Raw genomic sequence first — 9,050 nt, 5'->3', positions numbered from 1 at the left:
GCCAGGCTGGTCCAGCTGCAGCCAGAATGTTTTGGCCAAATGTCAGCTGAGCTCAGTGCCAAAGCTAATAAGCCTGCCAGAAGCCAGGACTTCCTTGCTTGGATGAAAAACTAGGCTAATGGTGCTTGGCTGGCTCCAGAGCTCTGCTGGAAACTGCGTAACTCTGCTCTGCTGTGTGAAACTGTGGCTTCAGACGGAGCAACCGGTTCCCTTTCTGCAGCAGGTAATGCAGGGATCTGTGGCACTGGAATGGGAACACGTCCTGACACAAGGGTTGTCCTGAGGGCCTTCTCCTGTGGCTCGAGGAGACAAGACAAAGGACTTACCACCTCGTTTCCATCAGGCTACTGGGGCTGTTACCATAATTTCCATATTCCCTCTCTAGGGGATGGTGTCCCTGCCAGCTGCAGTGCTTCCACTCTGCTTCGGGATGCTGGTACAACGCATGCTTTATAGCTTTGATTTTAGCTTCAGGAAGGGGGAAGCTGAAGCAATTCTAGACAGAGCTTTTGCCCACCTAAACTGGTTGCCCATGGGCTGCAGGCTGTTCTTCATACATAGAGGACTGACCACTGCTTTTCTGGGGCTGCTGAAACTCAGCAAACAGTATTTGCTGAGCCACCACAGAAAAGCACTGTTTTTCCCCCAAAGCAATAAACCCAAGCACACTGTGAGCCTAGTAGTGCTCTTTCCCAGAACAGCACCTCTTTCCCTGGCATCAGCAAGTGTCTACACTCTTCCTTCTGTGGAGTAGAGACTGGCCTACTTGTGTATGAACATAGAAATAGCTGATGAGCAAAAGTAGAGACAAGAATATTCTTACAGGAAATATTTTGGGGTGAAAAGATGTCTCACTGGTCAACATAAACCCAGCTGTGAAATAGCCTCCAAAGGGAGAAGTCCACTGGACCTGTCAAAAGGCTTGACACACCATTAAAGCGATCTTACAGCAAGCAGATATGGACTGGATGGAGCCAGTGTGGGTTCCCAAAGCTACCAAGAAAAAAACACACTTTGTGATGAGGCTTTGGGAAACCTAACTGAAACACAGTCCTAATCTTCCCATATTTCTGTGATAATATCCTCTTTGGAGGTCTTCTCTGGTTGCAGGATCTCTGGGACATGATCCTTCCCACTTTAGCTGTGGAGGAGCATTGGTCTTGGGTGGTTGAGAATGCTGCCACAGGACATTTAAGAAACAGTGGTAAAAATAGCATTGTGGCACAATTGTCATCATGGATTACCCAGGCATTTCCCACGGGATATAGCAGGGATATGTTCTGTGCCCTCCTCCTTCCCTGTTTATTCAATGGGATTTTCACCTCTGCAGTCTCTAGGGTGCAGGTCCCAGATGACACCATGACAAACAGACAGCTGGTGAGTGGGCTTTGTTTTTGAAGACAAACAAACACTTTACAAAAAAATTAAATAAGAAAAATTTTATGAATGAATACTTGTGGGGAAAACAGAGAATTTTTATGCTGATGATTAAGATTGGTGGCAAAATAGGGAGAAGTCTTTCCCCTTGTGCTCCTGCAAGAGAGACTGCAGGTAGGGACCAAAGAGGAATCTGTTCTCCTTGGCGTATCTCACATGAAAAACTACTCCCTCTTCAGGAGTTTCTTACCTTAGACAGACACAGCAGATCAGCAGGTCTGAGAACTACCTCCAGAGATGCCCAGTTCTTCCAGCAAACAAACCTATGCGTTATTTCAGGTTTTGTAATCACTGAAATGATAAAAGAAATGACAGCAGTGAGTACCTGTAAAGCAAGAAAAGACTGTAGAATATTGTTCTTCAGAAATATCCTAAAGGTTGTGGAGCAGCACAGATTGATTTATGCTTTAATATGAGTCCTCAGGTATTTGACCAACACAATGAGGTTTTATGAATACTGGCCACCCTGTGGTAGCTCTCTGCACTTAGTTTATTGCAACCACGAGGTAGGACATACTGGTGTAAAAGTCTGACTGAAGTTCACACTGGTGTGCTCTCCCTCCCGACAGATGAAGCTAAGAGCTTAGATTTGGTGAGTGAGCAGGGCTGAGCTGAAATCTAGGCATTTTCTGAGCTGTGATAACTATTGCATGGGTGAGTCCTACAAAAAGGTAAGGACAGTCATTGGCAGAAGGAGACTTAACAGTCTGGTGTGGTGAAATTAGGGACAGTAGTAGAGCCCTGAGGATATGAAAGACTTGCCTTCCACATTCAAGGGCAGCTGAAATGAAGTCAAGATGAGGTGAAAAAGAGCACTGCTTGGAAAGAGCTTCAGGCCTTATAGATTTCATCAGAACCGTAGAGGTGTGTGCCCCATGAAGGACCCCAAATTCATCTCTGCTCCATCCCTGACCTTCTTCCCTCCCATCATACCTGGTCCTGTCCCAGGAGGTGAGAAGAAGGTACTGAGATAATTCCTCTCAAATTCTTACTGAACAAGAGGGGTATTGAATATACTCCAGCCCCTCAGAGATGCTGCCATGGAGGCTGTCCTGGTTTTGGCTGGGATAGAGTTCATTTTCTTCTTGCAGGGCTGTGTTTTGGATTCAGGATGAGAATAATGTTGATAACACCTTGATGTTTTCAATTTTTGCTAAGTAGTGTTTAAGTCAAGGAGTTTCCAGTTTCTCAGGCCCTGCCAGCAAGAGGGCTGGAGGGGCACGGGAAATTGCGGGGGGACACAGCCAGGACAGCTGACGCGAACTGGCCAAAGGGATATTCCACACCATATGGTGTCATGCTCAGTATATAAAATGGGGGAGCTGGCCAGGAAGGTGGGATCACTCCTTAGGGACTGGCTGGGTATCGCTCAGGGGGCAGTGAGGAATTGTAGTGTACATCACTTGTTTTGGGTTTTTTCTTTGAGTTTTATTTCTCTTTATCTTTTTTGTTATCTCCCTTTCCATTACTACTGTTACTACTACTACTACTATTATTAAATTTTACTTCATTTCAATTATTAAATTGTTCTTATCCTACCCCATGCATTTTATCTTTTTTTTTTTTTCCAACTCTCCTCCCCATCCCGCCAGGGGACAGGAGGAGTGAGTGATCAGCTGCATGGTACTTAGTTGCTGGCTGGGGTTAAAGCACAACAAGGGCAAAGAGGATAACTGATGTCAGCTGAGAAAGCATCATTAACAATGCAAGGATTTTAGGACCATAGGCCCAAGGATGACCCTGGTTTTCAACAGAGACCTACCAATGCAGGTGTCAGCTCTGGTGATGCAGAGCTTGTCTGTCAAGACATTCGTTAATCTAATAGTCCAATGCCTCACAGTCCTACATACATTTGTCTTCATAGCAGCCCAGCCAGGGTCAAATTATAGGTTATAAGCAGTCAAGATGCTCAGAGGTACTTGGGAGCCTTCAGTCCACCTGTTTAGAACGTAAAATGGATGCAGGCATCGCTCGTAGAGTCCAGATGAAGAGGGACTCGGTGCTCATTGTACAGGGCACCATGCTCTTCTCGCTGTGCGTTTCTGCTAGTGCCTGATGGCCACCTGATGGCTTGGTTCAGCTCACTGACCGGTCTGAAAACTGGTCTTTTTGCTTTTTTGATACGGTGAAGGGCTGTGCAAATGCTGGCTTTGATGTAATGGAAAGGAAGGTCAAGACGACTTCCCCCTGCTGCCCTGCAGTCACAGGGTGACTTAAACTACCTGTGGAAACACACCTCGGAAAGGTTGTCATTTATGTGCCTAAGCCCACCCAGAAAGTCCGGCATGGTAGAGGGGCTTGAAACCATTTTCTGGGTGAGTGACCCATAACCTGTGGCCCTTCATTGGTCCTTTGTTGGCCGGGACAGCAATGTTATGTGCTTCTGCCAGCCCTTTGGACATCTCTGGACCATTCCTTTACCTGCAATCTCCTCCAAAATCAATGGGCAGCTTGAGCCCACCAAAATGCATCATCACACGCCGTTTAACAGCATGCCACCACCAGCATCATTGCTGGTAAGGAAACACTGTCAAAAGGGGCTCTGGGAGGAAGAAACCATGTATTTCCTTTAACCTACAATAAAGCGAAGGAGTTCAAAGAGAAGGAAAAGGAGGTTAACAATCTCTTTGAAATGTAGGTTCAAATTCCCAGCACGGCCCCAGTCAATTACCAGCAAGTGCCGTGACACACATCCACCATTAATGAGGAAGAGGAAGGGAGCGTGTGGTGCAGAGGTCCAGGCAGGCAGCAGCAGGGGTTAAAGGGCATCACCTCAGTGGTGGGAAAGTTTCCAGGGGCAAAACTTTGCTTTTTTTCAGGCTGATTTATCCCACTGGGGTGCAGCCGGAGTGGAGGTTGGACCACTGGAGGGGATGGAGGTGGGCAGGGTGGCAGCACACCCCCTTGCAGCTGGCAGGGGTTTTTTGAAGGATGCACAGCACCTGGCACAGCAGGCAGCTGCCTTCTCTGGGGCAGAGCGATCCCCTTTTATTTTAATGCCATTCATGAAAGGCAGTGCAGGGGTGGGGATGGGGCAGGAGGGGGGAGGGGTTGTCCTGGTGCCGAGGGATGCATGCACACAGGCATACAAATGCTAGGAGACAAAGACTGTGATTAAGGGCCAGTGCTCTAACTCCCTGCTTATTATTGGAAAGGATTTATCTGATGGCCTAGTTTCAGCTCCAATTTTCCACCTTTTAATCAGGTTCCCAGGTCTGCTTGTCCCCTCAAAAGGGGAAGGAAGGGGATGTCTCGGGGGTGATGGGGCAGGAATAATGCTACATCCCTGCCTCTGGATACATGCATGGGGCAGAGAGTTTGGCTGCCCCAAAGCTTTCCCAGGAGTCAGATCCTGGGTCAGCCACAAGGATTATGCCCAGCCATGCAGCATTATTTTCTGGCACGGCAAGAGTGCATCTGCGCTTTTTGGCCTGACCAAACCAGGGTGTGTGGAACAAACGTGCTGGAAATAAAAACCTCCTGCAAAATGGAAAGTGTACAGAGGAGCAGCTATTTTTAAAAAGGACGGCACCTACTGCTGCTATGAAGTCAGTCACATAATCAGTCAGCAAGGGATTTCTGTAGGCTGACAGCTGACAACCCGGAGAAACAGCTCCAGCAGACGGGCGAGAAGAAAATGGGAACTTTTGAGTACCAAGAGGTGCATGTTTTCAAACAAAGAGAAGAAAACTGTCCTGTGCTGCCCCCGAGACATGAGGCAGATGGGGAGAAGAAATCCTGGGGGCTGGGATGTTGATAACCCCCCAGGGGACAGAGCGCTGCAAGCAAATGCCAGCTCAGCCACTTCTTCCCCCTCCCTAACCCAGCCCATCCTTACTGCCCAGCCTCCGCTGAGGTTTTCCTGCTTCTAAAAATACCGAGTCTAATTAAAACGCCATCTTGCTTGCCAGGGCAAACGTATCCGGCCGCAGAGCTGAGCCGGTCCTGCAGACAGCCAGAGCTTGCAGCTACCCAGCTCGGCTGTCGTTCCTGGTGTGAGGGCTGAGGTATGTCTGACACCGGGTTTAGTCCATCACACCTCATTACCAAGCTGACAGCAGCTTCAGGAAGCTGGCTTGAGGGCCTCCTCAACTTTTCCAAGCCTAAAGCCACCCTGTGCCTTTTTCTCCTCTGTGGGACACTAGTGCTCTGTTTCAGGTGTCCACATCCCATGGTGGAAAGGGGTGGCATGCATGGGCAATGTAGGGGCTCATGCTTCTCACAGGGGCTTCCATGCTTCTTCCCACCCAGAGGGCTTCGGAAAGGCTATTTAAATAAAGGTAAATAAAATAATAAAAATAATACAAATCTCTAAAAAACTAAGATGTTAAGGCAAGGAGTACTGGGAGGGACAAGGTCCAGCACAGTGCTGGGGCATCATATAAGTGGGGCATTCATGAGGAAGTGGGAGAATCCAGCCTCAGAACCATCGCTCCCAGGACAGTGTCATTCCCCAGGACAGCAGGACACTCTCCACCCCTTGGACTGAGCCTGCATCCCAGGGCAGGAGGGATCCGACCCAGAAGGAGCATGGTGGTGTAGCCTAATGATCACAGCCTAATGGTGGGCACCAGAGGAGTGGTCACCTCTAAGGGACCTACAGTCTATAACAGTGTTGGGAGCAAGATCTGGCCTTGCCTAGAGATGTCAGCCCCCAGGTTATAGTCCAACTGTACCTTGCATGCCATCCTGGAGGACAGGGCAGTTTTGGGAGGCAGATGAAGAACCAACAGCCTCCTCCAGGCAGCCTACAGCTCTGCCTGCCTGGGTGGGCGATGCTGTTGCTCCTTCAGGCTTGGGAGGACCAGGAACACTGCAGCTTCCCAGAGGCAGTTTTCTCCCTGAGGTGCTGCTCACACTGCTTTTATACACAGCACTGAGAAGTACTTAAAATTAAATCTGCTATTTAAGAGCAGCAAAGCCCTCCTGAGAGGACTGTATTTATTCTTGAGTTGCAATGGCTCTGCATGCCCTTAGCCCTCCACACAGCAGCCCCCGCTCCTTGGAGAGCAGTGCTGAGACTGGACCACGTGTATCTCACCGCTGAAAGCTCTGCGGTCTGGCAGTGTGCAGCTCTCTGTACTGTGGCATCACACCTGCACCCCTTCATTTCCTCCCGCCCCCATGGTCTTGTGAAACAGCTCATGGGCTCTCCCCACTTCATCCACTCTGCAAATGCAGCCTTTCAACCCTAACAGCCCGTGTCCCACATTGGTCAAGTCCATGAAGAGATCCCCACCATCTCTGACAAGCTTTGGAGTAGATCCTGGAACAGGAAATTTGCTCCAGATCCTCTTAGGCTGCTCCACTGCCATGTGTCCGTAATTTCCTTCGAGTCAGCCAGTGAAGCTCTCAAGCCTGTCTGCCAGTCGAAGAGCCTAGTGAGCCAAACACTGTGGGACAAATCCTGCCCCCAGTTTGGAGATGCAACACCCATGGGGCTGAGCAGAGCAAGGAAAGAAGCACTTTGGACCCGGTGACAGCTGCCACCCTCCCAGCGCTAAGACAATAAATCTGGGGGATCTGGGTTTATTCTCCTCCAAATCACTTTATTATATTGTGAGTAATCACAAAGCCTTACAATGCTGCAGAGGTTCTTTAAAAAAAAACAAACTAACACAGCGACGGTATTTGCCAGCTTTTGCTAAGACTTGTTTAGCCAGCAGCAAGTGTGAGATTACACAAGGAAATCTTGCAGTCTTCAGTTGGATTGTCACATTGGGTTTTAAATTTACCACAGTGGCACAAAGACAGTAACTTTAACAGTATGTGATCCCGTAACTTTTAATCTACGTACAGATTTATAAAATTAAACATTTTTTTAAAAATTACTTTTTCTGCCAGCAGAAAAGAATTCTCTTAAAAAGGCAAGATCCACTAAAAAACACCCCCTTCCTCCCAAACTGCCCCCGTCTTGCACTGCAGTGGGTTGCTGTTCCTCCCCAGATCCCTGCTGTAGGCAGTCCCATTGCCTTTTTAAGAAAATCGTGTTTCTTGTGATTGTGAAGGCTGGTTGAGCATTGCAAAGATTCAGCAGAGGGGCAAAAGCCCCAGCACTGAAAGAAAAGGTTAAAATCCCACCCTCAGGTCCCCAAACAAATCACTGAGCCAGAGACAGATGAAAATGTGGCAGAGGGATTTCAGAATCTAAAATGAGGTGCTGACTTTGGCTTTTATGGCCTTAGTGGATTTCAGCCATCCCTGGAGACAGCTGCTTTGGGCAACAGTGTTTCCATTTGCAAAGATCTTTGGGGGTGTGAGGATGAAGTTTGAGCTCCTCCCAACACTCCCAAGGAGGGTTGTCGGATGGTATTATATCTGCATCACCTTTGCATGGACCTCTCTAAATCCCTTTCGAACACTGAAGGTTGCCCTGATGCAAGGCTGGGTTCAGAGACCCAGGCACAGATCAGCCTGAGCAGGACCCCCCCATCCACAACATCCCACCCTCAGGGCAGAGCGTGCCAGATATAGGAGCTCCTATAAGCAAGCTGAAGGCTTCACACGTGGCATTGAGTCATGCTGTGCTGCCTTCTCCCCCTTTCTCCTAGCCTGGGGAAGAAGAGGGACGAAAGGGGCCCCCCTTTGCTTTGCCAGCATTTCAGCAATGGAGGAAAAAAACGAGTAAATCTCTGAGGACCAGGCTTTTTATCAGCTTTCAGTTGGCAGCCAAGGAGCTGTGTGAGAGAAAGAAAAACCACAACTCTGGAAAAAAAAAACCCAAGATCTTTCCTGTGATAGACAAAACACTCCAGAGTTGCAGGAATCAGTGTTAATTTTTTCCCGTGGCACATTCTGAAGAGTGTTTTGGTGCTGGAAATTGCTTCACACGTGCCCAGCTGAGTCGCAGATGTGTTTAGATGAGGAACGTCATCATGGAAAAACAGCTTACTCACACGTCTTCTGGGTCTGCCTCTTGGTTTGATAAGGTTGTCAAGATGACAATCCCTGCCAAAATTTTCTTCCAAGCTTCCCCAGAAAGGGAGGAGGGATTTCTATTTATTTATTTATTTATTTACGCTAGGCTACATGATCTCTTTGCTTTGCAACTCAGTTAATTTGCTTCATCGGAGGCTGGTTCCTGGGTGAGATGTGACTGCTGGCAGACCCCTCTGCTTCCCTTACTCTGCTGCACATCACCTCTGAGCCATGGCTCGCTAAGGTTAGAAAGACAGGAGGTTGCCAAGGTTGGACCTAAAGTAATTAGACATGAAAAGGATTGAGACGGGAAAACAGGGAGAAAACTGTGGGAAAAGTTCTCAACTTACTCAACGTTCACTGCACACCTATGCAAATAACATGTAAAAACCAGCACATTAGGAGCACCCTGTATTCAGGTTTGTCTGGAAATGTTTCTTCAAGACTGAAAGTGCATGACAGGGAACGGGGTGCTGCTAATGAAGGCAACATCCAGAAGGCACTTCTTCGGGAGTAATAATTAAAAATAGGATGATACATGGGTTTCTAAGCAAGTAGCTACAAAGTTGGTACGTTTTGGTGTGTGCTCTGGAGAGACATAGCTTTGCTCCTACAAACGTGTCTGGAGCACAAAAGTTTGCTCCAAGCCAACTGTTCTGCCCTGGGACCTGCAGAGCATCTTGGTCCCCGTTGTG

Source organism: Falco rusticolus, chromosome 2 (genome assembly GCF_015220075.1).
Source record: "Falco rusticolus isolate bFalRus1 chromosome 2, bFalRus1.pri, whole genome shotgun sequence".
Lineage (NCBI taxonomy): Eukaryota > Metazoa > Chordata > Aves > Falconiformes > Falconidae > Falco > Falco rusticolus.
Note: the sequence above shows the minus strand (reverse complement) of the source record.